General features: G+C 48.9%; 1 long non-coding RNA gene across 5 annotated transcripts in view; it reads right to left on the reverse strand.

The window, feature by feature from the left end:
• The window catches only part of LOC134981074 (uncharacterized), a 304398-nt gene that overhangs the window by 179252 nt on the left and 105356 nt on the right, over window positions 1-19790 (reverse strand). For 3 of the 5 annotated variants that reach the window (XR_010190509.1, XR_010190510.1, XR_010190513.1), the window contains one exon: window positions 11110-11245. The exons of the other annotated variants lie outside the window; for them this stretch is intronic. This is a non-coding gene — a long non-coding RNA (uncharacterized LOC134981074). Of the gene's footprint in view, window positions 1-11109; window positions 11246-19790 lie in introns of those variants that run through there. 5 annotated transcript variants of the gene reach the window in all.

The following is a 19790-nucleotide window of genomic DNA, read 5'->3' on the forward strand; positions in this document are numbered from 1 at the left end:
AACTTTCTTAGCATAGCAGGGCTGCACAAGCGATCGCAGCCCTGCTATGCAGAAATACACTCCCCCATAGGCGGCGTCTAGTTGATCACACCAGCAGCAAAAAGTTACTACGTACGATCAACTCGGAATGATCCCCTATATGCGGAGGAGAACTAATTAGGATGAGAGGTCCTCTGTGCAAGGTATCAATGTAGGGAAATGCTCAGAATTTCATCGCTGTTTATTCAGAATTGTTCCCTGTGTTACTTTGTTGCGGAGATTCATTTGTCAGCAGTATACTTGTTTGCCAATAATATGGGTATTGAAAAGCCTCATTGTATTTATATGCAACCTCGGAATAGTCAAAGAAAAATATATAGTTTTTCTTTTTAGCCAAATCTGTATTTTTTTTTGTTGCTTTATTGCTTCAGGGGCAGAAGAGGGAAAAAAAATATTCTACAGTAAACATTAGATTGAACTGGAAACATTTCTTTTTCTTAAAGAGTTATCTCCGAGTTGCAGAGAAGCCCCAGGGATTAGGACGGTGTTGGAGGATAAGAGGCCGGGAGATGCGTTACAATGCCGGAATCCTGCTTGATTCAGCATTACGTTATACTGTACCTAGCTGCAGAATCAGCGCCGGCTTATAAGTGAGGAGATGGGAGAACCACAATTGTGCAATCCAGGAGAGACCACAGGGAAGTGATTGTTAGAAAGGTTACTCCCTGGGAGAGAGAAAGATGAAGCGGGGGCAGAAGAATGTGGCCAGACAATACAGCATTGGAACCCTGGCCACATTCTCACAACGGCTGAAGGACGGCTCTCAGTAAATGAATGGCAGAATTAGGTGTAGGATGAAGGGGTACAATGAGCGGCGCGGGGACTAAATACACAGAACGGAACTGAATGAACAGAATTGAATTGAAATTATGAGCCCCAACAAGCCACAGCATGTGCCCAGTATAAACACTAGTGTTCACTCTTGGATTTTTTTAGGGCAGGGTGCTGATCACGGGGAGGGCACATTTTTCAGTTAGAAGGGCAAAATTAGGTACATACTATAATGCTTGGTCCTCCCATTCAGACATGCCAAAGAATGGCCAGTGCGCACCGAAGGCGTGCTGCAAAAATTTAGGGGCGTTGTTTTTCATGGGGTAGGGGCACGGCCACATAATAGTGGCAATTCACATTACACCACAGAGTAGTGCAGCTAATACACACTGCACCAGGTAGAACCTCCTATACACACTGCGACAGGTACAGCACATTATACATATTGCGCCAGATAGAGCACATTCTACACTTTGCGCCAGGCAGAGCACGTTATACACAATGCACCAGATAGAGAGCACTGAGAAACATTGCACCAGGTAGAGAGCACTGAGAAACATTGCACCAGGTAGAGAGCACTGAGAAACATTGCACCAGGTAGAGAGCACTGAGAAACATTGCACCAGGTAGAGAGCACGTTATACACATTGCACCAGGTAGAAAGCACTGAAAAACATTGCACCAGGTAGAGAGCACGTTATACACATTGCACCAGGTAGAGCACTGAGAAACATTGCACCAGGTAGAGAGCACGTTATACACATTGCACCAGGTAGAGAGCACTGAGACACATTGCACCAGGTAGAGAGCACTGAAAAACATTGCACCAGGTAGAGAGCACTGAAAAACATTGCACCAGGTAGAGAGCACTGAAAAACATTGCACCAGGTAGAGAGCACTGAGACACACTGCACCAGGTAGAGAGCACGTTATACACATTGCACCAGGTAGAGAGCACTGAAAAACATTGCACCAGGTAGAGAGCACGTTATACACATTGCACCAGGTAGAGCACTGAGAAACATTGCACCAGGCAGAGAGCACTGAGACACATTGCACCAGGTAGAGAGCACTGAGACACACTGCACCAGGTAGAGAGCACTGAGACACACTGCACCAGGTAGGGCACATTTTTGATCTCTGCTTTTTTTGTGCCAATTTTACTTACTGGGGGCTGATGCTGCGGGAGTTGATCGCGCTGGTCCCCCCTCACACACCGCGGAGCTGGTTGAAAATGGCCACCACACTGATCCATGCACACAGAGGAGGGAGGGCTGGGTTTGCCTCGGCGGGAGAAGCAAACCCAGCCCTCCTTAGCTTACCAGATCCCCTTCAGCCTGCGCATCAGCGCGACAAGCCTAAGGCAGCTGCAGGGGGCAGTGACAGAGCGGCGGGGAGGAGCAGGGGGCAGTGACAGCGCGGTGGGACAGAGCGGCGGGCAGGAGCAGGGGGCAGTGACAGAGCGGCGGGGAGGAGCAGGGGGCAGTGACAGCGCGGCGGGGAGGAGCAGGGGGCAGTGACAGCGAGGCGGGACAGAGCGGCGGGCAGGAGCAGGGGGCAGTGACAGCGCGGCGGGACAGAGCGGCAGGGAGGAGCAGGGGGCAGTGACAGCGCGGCGGGACAGAGCGGCGGGGAGGAGCAGGGGGCAGTGACAGCGTGGCGGGGAGGAGCAGGGGGTAGTGACAGCGTGGCAGGACAGAGCAGGGGGCAGTGACAGCGTGGCGGGGAGGAGCAGGGGGCAGTGACAGCGCGATGTGACAGAGCGGCGGGGAGGAGCAGGGGGCAGTGACAGCGCACCCGGCGTGGCGGTGAGTAGGCAGTCCTTTAGTAATCGGCAGGGCGGGCACAAACGGGCAGGGCACATTCTGCCACTCAGAAAAGGGGCAGGGCGCAGCGCCCAGTGAAAGAAGGCTAGAGTGAACACTAAACACATTATGGGGGTCATCCTGAGTTGATCGTAGCTGTGCAGCTACGATCTTCTTCCCTGACATGCGGGGGGACACCCAGCACAGGGCTAGCCCGCCCCACATGTCAGTCCGGCCCCCCCCCCTCGCAGGCGGCGATGCCTTTGCACTTCAAGAGTAGTTCCCAGCCAGCGCAGCTTTAGCGTGCTGGCCGGGAGCTACTCATTGCTCCCCGGCCCGCAGCGGCTGCGTGTGACGTCACGCAGCCACTGCGGCCCGCCCCCCGTTCAGTCCGGCCACGCCTGCGTTGGCCGGACCAAATCCACGAAACGGCGGCCAAATGCCGCCGTTCCGCCCCCTCCCATCCAGCGATTGCCTCTGCCTGTCAATCAGGCAGAGACGATCGCATCCCTGCTACAGCTTTCTGGCATGCGCGGCACATGCGCAGCAGGGACCCGTCCGCTCTGCTGCGTTAAAACGCAGCGAGCGAACGGGTCAGAATGACCCCCAATGTACTTAAACCTAACCATATGCATTACTGCTTTATATAAAACTCAACTACACAAGTAAAATGAATCAAATTAAAGTCTTTGAGACACAGGTTTGGTTATGGCGGATTCTGCATCCATGCACATTAAACGGTATCTGGATGATAGATAGACAGTGTATATAGTTAGACAGCCAATAGATAGACACCATAGGTTAGACAGACATTAGGTCGACAGGGTCTAAAGATCGACATGAAAATGGTCAACATAAAAAAGGTAGACACAGGTTTTTGAAATTTTACATGTTTTTGGACTTTTTCATACCTTCTCTATCCATGTCGGCATAGAGTTGGCGGTGAGCGCAGCGAGCACCCCGACGGGATGCCTTTCTACAATTAGGTGTCCCAGATGACAAAACGACCCACACAAACTCCCCCCCAAAAAAACCTTTTGATCCTGGCTACGTTTTGACACGGTCAACATTTTGTACTGTCTACCTTTTCACCCTGTTGACCTGACTGTCTAACATGTGGTCTCTTACCTGTATCTATTATACCACACCCCATTAAACATCCTGTCGGTAACGCTACTTGAAGGACACAGAAAGTTCTGAGTGCCTGGAACGTCTGGCGGCAGACAGTGTCTTGCACTATGAACACCACCATCTGACAACATTGTCTTTCACAATAGATGTGATACAGTTCTGCCACGTGATACAATGCTGCAGTAAACAGAGCTCGGCTCATCTTTAATCATACGGTAATCAGTACAATGAGTTATATGGGGCATACAATTGGTCAGCCATTAAGATGGGTGACCGAGCTATTACAATGTAATCATTACTTGTGTTTGGCTGCCTCCACATTATAACCAATACAACGTAACCCATTTACTAGGGGAACAGAACCTGGCTAGTTACCTCTCACCCGAACCGTCTTGTAAGACAGCGTTTCCCAAGACATGCAGGGCCTTCGTACTGGATCCCAAGTAGAAAGAAGCATTACCAACTAACCTGGATAAGTGGCTGCAGAATGAGGGGGTGAGCAGAAGGACCAATTACAGCCACACTCAGTGACTACTGATTCTGTCCTCCTGCACATACCCCCACTCTGCAGCGCCATACAACCCCAGCAAAGCCCCTGCGTCTCTGATTATGTACACCACGGGTAGGCTGCTGCACAATATGTCACTGATAAATACAGTTGTGCAACAGCTAGATGATATGGAAAACATGCACCAAAGTGGACCCCCGGGGGCTGGATTTCAAATTCTCCCTTCTAAGTGACATACATCAGATGTGGTCTCATCCCAGCAGATGGAGCGCACTAACAGGGATTGTCCAGATTTGTAGGAATATCTTTGTGCAGCTACAGTTTGTGTACATAGCTTTATAGAGCTGCAGCAAAGCTAATAAGCCACAAAACAATACAAGAGAAGATGGAATGGGGACTTTCTGCCTAAATGCTATTACCTTCTTGGTAGAAAAGCAATGCAGTGCCACCAAGGACCTGTCATGGAACCAGCTCCTCCTCCAATCTCAGCAATACAGGGCAATGTATTCCTACCACAAGATGGGAACAGATCACTTGCAAAACCAAGTAAAATATGTCACCCCACGCTGGGTGGGATTACAGTAAAAATCCACATAAAGTTGAAGAAAGAACGCGCTGAGCATTTTAAAAACATGAGACGCCTGTTATGGAGAATACAGAATGTTTTATGCAGTACCAGCTGTTTCTCTGGCTGATATGTCAGTAGCTAGGAACGCTCAGACCAGGAACCTTTCTAGTACAGTACTTGTGCATCCAAAGATGCAACACCCAGTCCACTCAGCTACCTGTATGTGGCCATACCCCTGTAGGCTGGAGGGAGGAAGGTAGCATATATATTACTGATTCAGGTTTGGACAAGTATGCAGTGTGTATTTATTATTTCCAGCCTCCATATGTGATCTTCTGTCCCTAAACCAGTGACACGTACAGCAGGATGAGGAGGAGTTTTTGCCCTATCCCACGTTCTAAACACTGCAGATATTGCTGTAGTCACTTGGTAGCGGTTTTAACAACCTCAGTGAATCAGAAGCCTGAAGGCCTCAATGGAGACTTTTCAGAATGAAGGGTGTGTATGGCTATCGAGATGTAGTTATAATGTCAGCACCACAATGTTGACAGTTATGTAGTTGAAATGTTGACGCAGAACATGTAGGCATCTGCAGAATGCAGACGTGAAAGGCTGACATTCAGCGCGACCTGGCCCCAAAGGGTTAGGGAGAGGGTGAGGTTTAGGTTAGGTTCTAGGGAGAGGGTGAGGTTTAGGTTACAGGAAGGGAGGTTATGGTAGAGGACTAGGGGGAAGGTTAGGCTACAAGAGTGGAAGTTAGGGTAGGGCACTAGGGGAGGATTAGGCCATAGGAGGAAAGGGTTTAGGTTAAGCCATAGGGAGAGTTCAGGGTTAGGCTGCAGGAGGGGAGGTTAGGGTTGGGCACTAGGGGGGAAGGTTAGGCTACAAGAGTGGAAGTTAGGGTAGGGCACTAGGGGAGGATTAGGCCATGGGAGGAAAGGGCTTAGGTTAAGCCATAGGGAGAGTTCAGGGTTAGGCTGCAGGAGGGGAGGTTAGGGTTGGGCACTAGGGGGGAAGGTTAAGCTACAAGAGTGGAAGTTAGGGTAGGGCACTAGGGGGAGGGTTAGGCCATGGGAGGAGAGGGCTTAGGTTAAGCCCTAGGGAGAGTTGAGGGTTAGGCTGCAGGAGGGGAGGTTAGGGTTAAGCTGGCCAAATACCCGACCAACAAGTTGGCTGATTGGAATGAAAATCTGGTAAGATATGGTAGCAAATGACAATCAGCAATTTGCTTCCAAACACCAGAAAATAGACAAAACCTGTCGATCAGACAAGTTGTTCAAATCAGATATAAGCAATTTGTCTGAATGACTGTTTTCTGGCTATGGGAGCAAATAGCTGATTGGAATGAAAATCTGGAAATGGTAGGAGCAAATGACAACCAGCCAAATAGTTGGATTGTTAGAGGAAAGGTGGTCTGGTGTATGGCCAGCTTTAGGCACTAATGGGAGGGGATGTTAGGGTTAGGCTCTAGGTGGAGGGTTAGTCATACAGTATCCGGATGATATGTCGACAGTCAATACCATAAGGTCAACGGCTACAAAAGGTCGAAAGATGAAAGTTTAAATGGTCACCATGACAATGGTCAACACAAGTTTTTTGAGGTTTATTACATGTTTTACCAACATTTCCTTGATTTACTATCCATGTGAACTATGTGGTTGGGAACAGGAACCTGTGAGCGCAGATAGTAGCAGACCAAGCCACCTTGGCCATGGCTGGCCGAGCAAAGCGAGCCCGGGAGAGTACGCGTTTCCACCGATTGTGGTCACATACAGTGCATCCGGAGAGTATTCACAGCACTTCACTTTTTCCACATTTTGTTATGTTACGGCCTTATTCCAAACTGGAATAAATAAAAAAATTTCCCTCAAAATTCTACACACTATACCCCATAATGAAAAAGTATTTTTGAAAATGTATTAAAAATAATAAAACTAAGAAATCACATGTATATAAGTATTCACAGCCTTTGCTCAATATTTTGTTGATGCACCTTTAGCAGCAATACAGCCTTCACGTCTTTTTGAATATGATGCCACAAGCTTGGCACACCTATCTTTGGGCAGTTTCACCCATTACTCTTTGCAGCACCTCTCAAGCTTCATCAGGTTGGATGGGAAGCGTCGGTGCACAGCCATTTTCAGATCTCTCCAGAGATGTTCACTCGGATTCAAGTCTGGGTTCTCGCCCGGCCACTCAAGGACATTCACAGAGTTGTCCTGAAGCCACTCCTTTGATATCCTGGTTATGTACTTAGGTTCATTTTCCTGCTGAAAGATGACCTGTCGCCCCAGTTTGAGGTCAAGAGCGCTCTGGAGCAGGTTTTCATCCCCGATGTCTCTGTACTTTGCTGCATTCATCTTTCCCTCTATCCTGACTAGTCTCCCAGTTCCTGCCGCTGAAAAACATCCCCACAGCACGATGCTGCCACCACCATGCTTCACTGTAGGGATGGTATTGGCCTGGTGATGAGCGGTGCCTGGATTCCTCCAAACATGACGCCTGGCATTCACGCCAAAGAGTTCAATCTTTGCCTCATCAGACCAGAGAATTTTGTTTGTCATAGTCGGAGAGTCCTTCAGGTGCATTTTGGCAAACTCCAGGTGGGCTGCCATGTGCTTTTTACTAAGGAGTGGCTTCCGTTTGGCCACTCTACCATACAGGCCTGATTGGTGGATTGCTGCAGAGACGGTTGTCCTTCTGGAAGGTTCTCCTCTCTCCACAGAGGAATGCTGTAGCTCTGACAGAGTGACCATCAGGTTCTTGGTCACCTCCCTGACTAGAACCCTTCTCCCCCGATCGCTCAGTTTAGACGGCTAGCCAGCTCTAGGAAGAGTCCTGCTGGTTCTGAACTTCTTCCATTTACAGATGATAGAGCCCACTGTGCTCATTGGCACCTTCAGCAGCTATTTTTCTGTACCCTTACCCAGATTTGTGCCTTGAGACAATCCTGTCTCAGAGGTCTACAAATAATTCCTTTGACTTCATGCTTGGTTTGTGCTCAGACATGCACTGTCAAGTGTGGGACCTTATATAGACATGTGTGTGCCTTTCCAAATCATGTCCAATCAACTGAATTTACCACAGGTGGACTCCAATCAAGCTGTAGGAATATCTCAAGGATGATCAGTGGAAACAGGGTGCACCTGAGCTCAATTTTGAGCTTCATGGCAAAGACTGTGAATACTTATGTACAGGTGATTTCTTAGTTATTTACTTTTAATAAATTTGCAAAAATCTAATAAAAAACTTTTTTCACATGGTCATTATGGGGTATTGCGTGTACAATTTTAAGGGAAAAGTGAATTTATTCCAGTTTGGAATAAGGCTGTAACATAACAAAATGTGGAAAAAGTGAAGCGCTGTGAATACTTTCCGGATGCACTGTATGATGAAACATACAAAATCACACCCAAAAAAAAACATTAAAAACTTGTGTCAACAATTCTCATGTCAACATTTTGTCTGTCCATCTTACCCAATGTCTACCTTTTACCTTGTGACCTATTGTCCCTGTCGACATAATGCATGTCACCCATATGAGGTCAACATAATGACTGTCACCCATATGAGGTTGACATAATGACTGTCTACCTAGACACTGTAGATCTTCTATACCCCACTCAGTCATAATTACCGCCATAAAAGCTGCAGGATAAGCTCTAGGGAGAGGCTGAGGTTTAGGAAGTTAGGGTAGAGCACTGGGGGGAAGGGGTGGTTAGGATACGGGAGGGAAGGGTGAGGCTAAGGGTGGAGAGGGTTAGGGTTTTCAGGTTTAAAAAATATGCCACACCCTTGGGGGAGTCATGCTTCGTAAAGGATTTGGGAAGCCACTCAGAAATTTCTGAAAATATCATTACATTGTTTCAGAAACATAATTTTACCTATAACTTAGGTTGGACCATTAATGATGATGATCATCAATTTACACAATGCAACAAACTATGTCACTTGGGAGAGTCCAAATTGTATATATTGGCAAGCACAAAGCGTACACAACACAACAAATACGTACCAGACTTGATGCTGCAGAATACCTACTGTAGGGACTGATGGCGGCCTTACTAATCAGAGACCCAGCTATGACATTGAGTGGTGTCCGTATACATTTACTGACAGTCATAAGTCAGCTTTCTGCCAGAACAACAGGACCAAGAACATCCCACGATAAACGGTCACAGAAATTTACATGCAGCAGAGAAACGGTTTTAGATCGAAGGAAAAATCTGGACCCTCTAATTATCTGCTAATATCTTCCATCTAATACCTATCAAAGACTCAGAGGGTGAGATTTAGAAATTGTTAAGATACAAAGAAAAAGGTACAAAAAAAAATTCTCATTAGGCGCACTTCAACCGTGCATTAATATCTATTTAAATGGATGTTTTGAAAAGTTGTACATTCTAAAATAACATTATTTAAATGAAATGGGTATTTAACTACAGTACAGTAAATTGCTTTTAGGCTCTCGGAAAAATACTAATATAAAGAGGTAAAAGGAGTACAATTTCAGGCCCTGTATGAGAAATAGGGGTCTATTTACTAAGCCTAGGTGTTTAATTCAAATCACTGTATTGAAGAAGTCATCTCAGATTTTGCAGCTCTCTAGAAGAATATTGGTAGTAAACACTTTGCCTTGGTTTGCTTCTTCAAGCTGCTATTCATGATTTACAGTTCTGCACATGATGTGACAAACTTTCTGCTCAACAAGAAGTTTGTCCTTCCAGACCTCGCCTCAGGACATACACTTTACACTTTGACAGGTGTATCGCTCCAGTCACAATCTCCTGGCAACCACAGTCGCATGGCACATGAGCAGAGGCTTTGGAATGTCCCGCTGCGATCAGCAAAATGGTAGATTGTACTAATACTTGCCAGATGTTTGGGCCTCAATTGGAGAAAGTGATGAGAGAAAGACCGTTGGGAGGGGGGAGAGAGAGAGAGAGAGAGAGAGAGAGAGAGAGAGAGAGAGAGAGAGAGAGAGAGAGACAGGGAAGGAGGGACAGAGATGAGACAGGCAGGGAGGCTGAAAATGAGAGAAAAAGAAAGATGGGGAACAGAGATGAGAAAGAGGCTAGGGGAGGGTGGAAAGAGAAGTGAGTCAGTTGGGGCAGGAGGGACTGAGATTATAGAGATAGTGGGACAGAGATGGGAAGGTGACAGAGAGAAAAAAAAAGCTGCAAGTCTGGCCTTTACAGCTAGCAACCCAGCTCCAAAGTACTACGTATATTCATACTGTATGCGTATATTACAGATTGCTACTGAAAGGTAGTAAAGACACCTGGACTATTATCCCAGTGACATCAGAATGACATCATGGAAATCCCAATGCAAACACACTGTTTCTCAGACTTAGCGCTGATTACTGCTCTTGTGAACAGGAAATGGATTGAACGATTCCGGGTCACAGTGCTGGCTATTTTGCCAGGACATTTACATTAATCATAGGCGGCTAGACAGCAACTGGCACACATTACTGGAATATGTACTGCTAGTTATCACTTCCCTAGCCAGGAAAGCCATCAAAATAGTTTATGGCTGATAAAAAACATTTTCTAGTGGTCTCTCTCCACCTGCATTAGACCGCTGCAGTTCCTCACAGATAGATAAGAGGCATCTATACATTCTAAAGCTCTGTACAGTTTATTTTCTCAGGAAAGAACATTCTCTGAGATTGCACCTTAGTCTGAGAGATGTACGATAGTATAAGGACTGATTGGATTCAGCAATTACCAAAGATGTGCAATGATTAATGCTCCAATAGCTTAGTGGAATGTATAGCCTGGTAGTGAGTACGGTGCCTGATGCTGGGGTTCTCTAAGCATTTTCATTCCATTTGTCTGTTTCAATTTAGGAGAGATTGTGACAACTCGGCTAACCAGCTACTGAGCAGACACTGCTGTCCAGACTTAATTCTGAGGAGAGAACTGTACATGGCTGAATGACAGGAGGCTCCCAGATGACGGACCTTCCATCTGCAGCGCTCAGTCACTGCGCACAGAGCCACACTTATAAAACCAGCAAAGCTGCATTTATTCTGCAAGATCAGGTGAAATCTGCGCAGACTAAGGAAACCTTATAAAGGCAATGAGGTGTGCGATGTACTGGAAGTGTTGTGCATACATGGGAAATAATGTGCAGCTCTACCCTCCAGAGTCCTGTGCACATTATACAGCACCTTCCTGATAATATATTCCAGCACATTATATAAATAGCACAGTGGGATCACTCCCACCTATTACGTCACCGGGAGCAAGAAATGCAAAATGGGGAAAACACACACAAAGTTAATTATAAATATTGCACACTTTAATACAAGAGCACGCTCTGCAGGATGTCGCTTTTCCTCCCTGTGATGGCTTTATAAATTGCTCTTCGTCTAAGATCATTAGCGGTCCGAAATGTACCTGATGGTCTCTCCAGCTGTTATGACAAAGTTATATTAAAGTCACCTGTAAACACAGCTTTAAAGGGAAATTATGCTGAAACTTTGTATATCTATCTACATACATATATAAATAACTTTGTCCTGTATGTATGTGTATGTATATATATATATATATATATATATATATATATATATACCGTATATACTCGAGTATAAGTCGACCCGAATATAAGCCGAGATACCTAATTTTACCACAAAAAACTGGGAAAAATTACTGACTCGAGTATAAGCCTAGGGTGGGAAATGTACGGTGCCAGGGGTTTTCATGCTCAGGGTGTCATGCTCGTTGCCAGGGGTTTCATGCGGTAGGTGTTATGCTTGTTGCCAGGGGGTTATGCTTGTTGCTAGGGTTGTGCCCCCAGTGCCACATATACCCCCAGTAACAGATATCCCCCCACAGTGCCAGATAAAAACATGCCGCCGTTGCTTTGCCCCCAGTAGTTATGCCCCTTCTTTGCCCCCAGTAGTTGTGCCCCCTCTTTCATTGCCCCCAGTAGTTATGCCCTCTCTTTCTTTGCCCCCAGTAGTTGTGCCCCCTTTCATTGCCCCCAGTAGTTGTGCCCCCTTTCATTGCCCCCAGTAGTTGTGCCCCCTTTCATTGCCCCCAGTAGTTGTGCCCCCTTTCATTGCCCCCAGTAGTTGTGCCTCCTTCTTTCTTTGCCCCCTGTTGCAGTGCCCCCTTCTTTCTTTGCCCCCTGTTGCAGTGCCCCCTTCTTTCTTTGCCCCCTGTTGCAGTGCCCCCGTCGCCGCTTACAAACACACAAACACACACAAAAACAATACTTACCACTGCCCCGCTCCTGCTTCCCGACCGCTTCTTCTGCTGCTGCGCTGCTCCACTCCGTCCGTCCGCTCGCTCCGTCCGTCCGTCCGCCCGCTCCGTCCGGCCGCCGCTCTGTCCGGCCGCCCGCTCCCCGGCACCCGATCATCTCTATGGGAGAGACGTCATGACGTCTCTCCCATAGCAACGCGCACAGACACTAGAGGTCAATAATGACCTCTAGTGTCTGTCCTGGAGCCGGCTGCAGCGGACGCCCACACAGCCCACGGCGTCTGCTGCAGCCATTGACTCGAGTATAAGCCGAGGGGGGCTTTTTCAGCATAGAAAAATGTGCTGAAAAAGTCGGCTTATACTCGAGTATATACGGTATATATATATATACGGTATATATATATATATACGGTATATATATATATATATATATATATATATATATATATATATATATAAAGACACCTGTAAACACAGCTTTAAAGGGAAATTATGCTGAAACTTTGTATATCTATCTACACACACACACACACACATATATATATATAAAAAAAATAACTGTCATGTATGTGTATATATATATATATATATATATATTTATATTAAAGTCACCTGTAAACACAGCTTTAAAGGGAAATTATGCTGAAACTTTGTCTATCTATCTACACACACACACACACACACACTAGCTGAATATTTTAATATTGATATAATTTAAAGAATAATATAATTTAATTAATTTAATTTAAATAAGATAATGGCAATCTTTGTCAGGCCGCACCTCTGGGCTTCCCTGGAATGATGCTGTCAAAATGCTGGTACTGAGGAGAATAATCCGCCTCCTTCTCTGCCCCGTCCCGCCTCTGATGCTGCTCTGCTCAGTGCTGTAACTGCTGGTGCTGAGGAGAATAACCCGCCTCCTTCTCTGCCCCGTCCCGCCTCTGATGCTGCCCTGCTCAGTGCTGTACATGCTGGTGCTGAGGAGAATAATCCTCCTCCTTCTCTGCCCCGTCCCGCCTCTGATGCTGCCCTGCTCAGTGCTGTAACTGCTGGTGCTGAGGAGAATAATCCGCCTCCTTCTCTGCCCTGTCCCGCCTCTGATGCTGCTCTGCTCAGTGCTGTAACTGCTGGTGCTGAGGAGAATAATCCGCCTCCTTCTCTGCCCTGTCCCGCCTCTGATGCTGCCCTGCTCAGTGCTGTAACTGCTGGTACTGAGGAGAATAATCCGCCTCCTTCTCTGCCCCGTCCCGCCTCTGATGCTGCTCTGCTCAGTGCTGTAACTGCTGGTGCTGAGGAGAATAACCCGCCTCCTTCTCTGCCCCGTCCCGCCTCTGATGCTGCCCTGCTCAGTGCTGTACATGCTGGTGCTGAGGAGAATAATCCTCCTCCTTCTCTGCCCCGTCCCGCCTCTGATGCTGCCCTGCTCAGTGCTGTAACTGCTGGTGCTGAGGAGAATAATCCGCCTCCTTCTCTGCCCTGTCCCGCCTCTGATGCTGCTCTGCTCAGTGCTGTAACTGCTGGTGCTGAGGAGAATAATCCGCCTCCTTCTCTGCCCCGTCCCGCCTCTGATGCTGCCCTGCTCAGTGCTGTACATGCTGGTGCTGAGGAGAATAATCCGCCTCCTTCTCTGCCCCGTCCCGCCTCTCATGCTGCCCTGCTCAGTGCTGTAACTGCTGGTGCTGAGGAGAATAATCCGCCGCCTTCTCTGCTCCGCCCCGCCTCTGATGCTGCCCTGCTCAATGCTGTAACTGCTGGTGCTTAGGAGAATAATCCGCCTCCTTCTCTGCCCCGTCCTCCTCTGATGCTGCCCTGCTCAGTGCTTAGGAGAATAATCCGCCTCCTTCTCTGCCCTATCCCGCCTCTGATGCTGCCGCGCTCAGTGCTGTAACGGCTGGCGCTGAGGAGAATAATCCGCCTCCTCCTCTGCCCCGTCCCGCCTCTGATGCTGCCCTGCTCAGTGCTGTACATGCTGGTGCTGAGGAAAATAATCCGCCTCCTTCTCTGCCCCGTCCCGCCTCTGATGCTGCCCTGCTCAGTGCTGTACATGCTGATGCTGAGGAGAATAATCCGCCTCCTTCTCTGCCCCGTCCTGCCTCTGATGCTGCCCTGCTCAGTGCTGTAACTGCTGATGCTGAGGAGAATAATCCGCCTCCTTCTCTTCCCCGTCCCACCTCTGATGCTGCCCTGCTCAGTGCTGTAACTGCTGGTGCTGAGGAGAATAATCCGCCTCCTTCTCTGCCCCTGCCCTGCTCAGTGCTGTAACTGCTGGTGCTGAGGAGAATAATCCGCCTCCTTCTCTGCCCCGTCCCGCCTCTGATGCTGCCCTGCTCAGTGCTGTACATGCTGGTGCTGAGGAGAATAATCCGCCTCCTTCTCTGCCCCGTCCCGCCTCTGATGCTGCCATGCTCAGTGCTGTAACTGCTGGTGCTGAGGAGAATAATCCGCCTCCTTCTCTGCCCCGTCCTGCCTCTGATGCTGCCCTGCTCAGTGCTGTAACTGCTGGTGCTGAGGAGAATAATCTGCCTCCTTCTCTGCCCCGTCCCCCCTCCGATGCTGCCCTGCTCAGTGCTGTAACTGTTGGTGCTGAGGATAATAATCCGCCTCCTTCTCTGCCCTGTCCCGCCTCTGATGCTGCTGCGCTCAGTGCTGTACATGCTGGTGCTGAGGAGAATAATCCGCCTCCTTCTCTGCCCCGTCCCGCCTCTGATGCTGGTGCTGAGGAGAATAATCCGCCTCCTTCTCTGCCCCGTCCCGCCTCTGATGCTGCCCTGCTCAGTGCTGTAACTGCTGGTGCTGAGGAGAATAATCCGCCTCCTTCTCTGCCCCGTCCCGCCTCTGATGCTGCCCTGCTCAGTGCTGTAACTGCGGGTGCTTGTGGAGAATTATCCGCCTCCTTCTCTGCCCCGTCCTGCCTCTGATGCAGCCCTGCTCAGTGCTGTAACTGCGGGTGCTTGTGGAGAATTATCCGCCTCCTTCTCTGCCCCGTCCTGCCTCTGATGCAGCCCTGCTCAGTGCTGTAAATGCTGGTGCTGAGGAGAATAATCCGCCTCCTTCTCTGCCCCGTCCCGCCTCTGATGCTGCCCTGCTCAGTGCTGTAACTGCGGGTGCTTGTGGAGAATTATCCGCCTCCTTCTCTGCCCCGTCCTGCCTCTGATGCAGCCCTGCTCAGTGCTGTAAATGCTGGTGCTGAGGAGAATAATCCGCCTCCTTCTCTGCCCCGTCCCGCCTCTGATGCTGCCCTGCTCAGTGCTGAAAATGCTGGTGCTGAGGAGAATAATCCGCCTCCTTCTCTGCCCCGTCCTGCCTCTGATGCTGCCCTGCTCAGTGCTGTAACTGCGGGTGCTTGTGGAGAATTATCCGCCTCCTTCTCTGCCCCGTCCTGCCTCTGATGCTGCCCTACTCAGTGCTGTAACTGCTGGTGCTGAGGAGAATAATCCGCCTTCTTCTCTGCCCCATCCCTCCTCTCCTTGCTTAGCTGCGACACTAAAGTATGCCTTTGCACTCACCCGTGTGTGCCTCTGCCCTTACCCGTAGGTGCCTCTGCTCCTACCCGTACACCTCTGCCCCTACCAGTGTGTGCATCTGCCCTTACCCATAGGTGCCTCTGCTCCTACCCGTATGCCTATGTCCCTACCCATGTGTGCCTGTATCCTTACTTGTGGGTGCCTCTGCCCCTTCCCGTGGATGCCTGTATCCTTACCTGTGGGTGCCTCTGCCCCTACCCGTGTGTGCCTGTATCCTTACCTGTGGGTGCCTCTGCCCCTACCCGTGTGTGCCTGTATCCTTACCTGTGGGTGCCTCTGCCCCTACCCGTGTGTGCCTGTATCCTTACCTGTGGGTGCCTCTGCCCCTACACGTGGGTGCCTCTGTGTAAATTGCTCCAGGCATTCCAGATTTATGCCGAAAACTATTGATTTTTACATGTCACCCCCTTCCCACCCCCACCCCCACCCCTAGGGGTGCTAGGGGTGTTTTACCCCCACATAATTATTCACAGATTGTAAGTCATATGTGTACCAAGTTTTGTGTAAATTGCTCCAGGCATTCATGAGTTAAGCCCAAAACTATGGATTTTTACATGTCACCCCCTTCCCACCCCCACCCCTAGTATTTACCCCCACAGTATTTCTTTCAAGATTATAAGACATGTGTACCAAATTTGGTGTAAATTGCTCCAGGCATTCCAGAGTTATGCTGGAACATACATACATACACATAGATAGATAGATAGATAGATAGATAGATAGATAGATAGATAGATAGATAAATCTTTCTTTACTGAACCCCAAAACGCCCTACACTAAAACAAGAGCTACCTAACTAAACACATCCCAAATCCTCTACCCTGTCTTATGCCTACCCAAAACTCCCTCATAGACTACAGCAGAAAAGCATCCTCACAATTGGTGGCAGCAGTGGGATCACTCAGTCCCAGTTTACCCTGGGTAAGGCTGCGAGAGGTGTCAGCGGAGGGCACCCAAGAGCCTTGTAAACAGCTTGGCACACAGTAGCCAGGTATCTTGCTGAAAAGTTGTTGGTACGTTTGGAAAGTCAGCAGTATGGAGGTGTACAAAAACCTCAACAAGAGATTCCTGCATATGGTCTGTCGAGCGCGAGGTATTAAGGTGACCGCAACAGATGAAAAGGAATCCCTAATTGCAAAATTGCTGCAATGGGATCAAGAACACCCTTGTGATGAGGAGGAGGATTCTGAGGAGTCAGATGAGGAGGAAGTGACGGAATGGTTGAGACCTTCAGCCGGGACATTCGATGCCAGTAACCGCAGGAATAGCGGAGGATCGGAGGTGGGATCCCGAGGGTTAGTACAACCCGGTCTGAAAGCCCTTGGAGAGGGGAAGGTTGGAGAAACGTTTGAAATGGACACCGGAGGTATTACAGGCCCGTCTAGAAGCGCTGGGAGATGGCGCGACACCCGAGGATCAGATGTGGGTAATAAAGGAGGTGCTGGGATTACCAGACGACAGTCCTACAGTGCGGACTCTTGCACCAGCAGCCACCATTCTACAGACTGCCCTGTCCCATCAGGATGTGCCCCTGAGAAGTTGTCAGCGACGCACCCTGGCGCCTGAAGTTTCCTACAGAGGAGATTCGCAGAGCCAGCGACTGGGTCAGAGGATGGATAGCTCCAGCAGTCAGCTGATGGAATCCACACTGAGATGGCATGAGCAGACCAGGGAGCAGGTCGTGCTGGACTACCCCGTGAGACAGTGGTGTCTGGGTCATACCAAGCAGGTAAGTGCAGTGAATGCTACCCTGCACTACCCTATACCAGGAAATTCCGAGGAAATTATGAGTTGTGTATCTGCTAAGCTTTTAGCTGTCCCGTGTGCTATACTGGGGGAGGCTACTGAAAATGAGAAGGAAGTGGGGTCTGTCATTCAGACACCCCAGGAGGAGATGCACTATGCCTTCCCATTTGCAGAGGTGGAAGATGGGGATCTAATAACCAGCTGTGAAGAGAGCTACAAGGACTGTGTGGAAGAGGATATCTCTGTGAGGGCAGCAATAGGTGGTAATGTCCCAGCTATAAGCATGGTTAGTGCAGACAGTGTCTCACTTCAGGCTGATCAGCATATTCAGCTGAGGGAGGCCTATTGTGTAGCAATGTCCATGGCTGCCCCAGTTATTTTATCAGGAAAGAATGTTCATGAAGTGCCCAGTGAATCCCCAGCTACTGTATCTTTCCCAGAAGATTCTGGAGGTCTATTCCCATTCAGTGAACTTGATGATAATGAGCTGCAGTCAGAATGCCAGAACCTGTCCTGTGACTCAGAGAGAACCCAGGTATCAGAGATGGTGAAAATAACATCAGCACAAGAGCTGGAAGGGAACATGTTGCTGTACTCTAAGGCGCCTGAATGTGTTTTGGACTGGCATTGTGTGCAAGGTGAAATGACTGACTCTAACCAGGACAATGATGTTCAGCCAGGACATGTAACAGTGAATGCAGTGAATGGAGAAGATAATGCCACTGTCCCTGTGAACCTACATCCATGTTCCAGTACAACCATGGTCAAGTTGGTGGGTACCCACAAGGGAGCTGAGCAGATTGTATTCCAGGTCAAAGCATACAAGACTCGGAGAGGAATCCCACAAGTTATCCAGCCAGCCAGGCTGGAGGAGGCATTTACCCAGGATAGCACAGAAGAAACTTCTGGCATGGAGGAATCCCCATTGTGCCTTGGCAATAACCATACCTGTGGTTCATGTTTGGGGGAGGTAAGCCACTGCCCTGATGCACCAGAGGTGATGGAAGTGGGGTTCCCAGGGAATACTTTGGGGAGGGATAGTGAGGGCCCCAGATATCAGATTTTGTTTACGGAGGAAAACTGCGTCGATCTGAAATATGAGGCTACCCAATTGGGTGTAGGGGAATTATTAAGTCCCCTGGCTCAGTTATTGGACCTGCTGAAATACACTGTTGCACAGGCTGTTAGCCCAACCCAGCGACTGTCTCCAAATGGGACTGTGATTAATGTATTTGGATGAGGCACCGGGGGGAAATACAAGAACTATGGACTGCTGATCACGTTTCCACCGGACCCTGGTAAGCCTCTATTGATTTATGTATTGTGGCCCACGCACCTGCCAGACCGGGGAAAGAAATCCTCACACCAGCCTTGTGACAATGGTTATGGGTTTTATACATGGAACGCTTGTGGGCTCTATACCAAAAGTAAAATGCCAGCCCCAAAACCACCAGACCCACAAGATAATCCAGTCAATAACTGTTATGATGGGGCCCAGACTGTCTGAGAGTGCCACTGCTCTCTGCAAGCTTAAGCTACCCCAAGATACAGGGCTAGAAAGTAGGGGAAGGTAATGTAATGACACAGCCGAGCGTCGTGTCACACAGTCGTAAAATACACGCGGTTACTTTCCTAGCCCTGGTCCTACCCATGGACTCCACTAATTGCCGATATGTTATTAATTATATGCTAGGCAATATTGTATTGTGTTATTATATTGATCAGTTATATTTATCTGTTATATTGTAAACATGTATTTTATTTGGTTATACGGTGTTCAATGTGTGTAATTATTAACAGGAATAAGTCTATGCCAGAGTGTTATTTAACATGGTAAACAATTCATTGTAATGTAGTCCCCTAGCCATACTTACTGATATTCTGGCTGCTCTCTGCAGGAGAGAGCAGCCAGGTCGGCTCAGCGGGCGGGCAGGGGAGGCCGTGCTGTAAAGGAGGGGGTGGCCGGAGGCGGGACGGGGGCGAATCAAGGGCGGGACGGGGGCGGAGCAAGGGCGGGGTCACAGTGACACCTTTAAGCCCCCCCGCTCTGTAATGCCGCGATCACCGGCATTACACTGCAGGGGGCGTGGCTATGTCACGATTCAGCAAGAATCGTGTCATCGACTGCCCGGACCGCCCACTTTACACACTAAGTGGGCGGACGGGCAGGGGGGACCCCGCAAATCGGGAGACTTGCCTGTTCTTCGGGGGGCCGGGAGGGTCACCCGATTTTCGGGAGCCTCCCGGCCATTCCGGGAGAGTAGGCAAGTATGCCCCTAGCTGTACAATCAGATGTGATTAGGATGAGTAGGTTCAGTAGTAAATAGGTTATGTATGGAGCCTGCAGGTAATCTGATCACATACACTCCATTGTGTACAGGAGCGCAGACACCTCGTCTCCTCTGTGACCTCCTGACTGACCAGCTTGTGTGATGAATAGACAGGGGAGGATATAACAAGAGTGAGCTCTTCTGGTGA

Source organism: Pseudophryne corroboree, chromosome 12 (assembly GCF_028390025.1).
Source record: "Pseudophryne corroboree isolate aPseCor3 chromosome 12, aPseCor3.hap2, whole genome shotgun sequence".
Lineage (NCBI taxonomy): Eukaryota > Metazoa > Chordata > Amphibia > Anura > Myobatrachidae > Pseudophryne > Pseudophryne corroboree.